Raw genomic sequence first — 281 nt, 5'->3', positions numbered from 1 at the left:
ATAAACCAAGATAATAGAAAAAAGTGAAGTGGCAACCACACTGCCAGCAGATGTCTTTATCTCCGAAAATGGGATGAAAAAGCGTGAGTGAGCTAGAGAACATGTTATAACAAGTAAGATAGATAGATAGTACGCACACACCCATGAATGACTAGGTATGAATGACTGAGCATGAATGACTGGGCATAAATGAATGTGCATGAATTATTCGGCATGAATGATTGGGTATAAAATGATTCGATATAAATGCCTGGGCGCGTATGATGACACGGCACGGACGA

The 281-nt window shown here is 40.2% G+C and overlaps 2 protein-coding genes across 2 annotated transcripts in view; both read right to left on the bottom strand.

Annotated features, from left to right (window-relative positions):
- The window catches only part of LOC119588787, a gene marked incomplete in the record, with an annotated part of 27,513 nt that overhangs the window by 10,136 nt on the left and 17,096 nt on the right, over window positions 1-281 (bottom strand).
- The window catches only part of LOC119588786 (cGMP-inhibited 3',5'-cyclic phosphodiesterase B-like), a 13,138-nt gene that overhangs the window by 2,326 nt on the left and 10,531 nt on the right, over window positions 1-281 (bottom strand).

Source organism: Penaeus monodon, chromosome 24 (assembly GCF_015228065.2).
Source record: "Penaeus monodon isolate SGIC_2016 chromosome 24, NSTDA_Pmon_1, whole genome shotgun sequence".
Classification (NCBI taxonomy): domain Eukaryota; kingdom Metazoa; phylum Arthropoda; class Malacostraca; order Decapoda; family Penaeidae; genus Penaeus; species Penaeus monodon.
The sequence above is the reverse complement of the archived record's forward strand: the minus strand, read 5'-3'. Positions and strand labels throughout refer to the sequence as shown.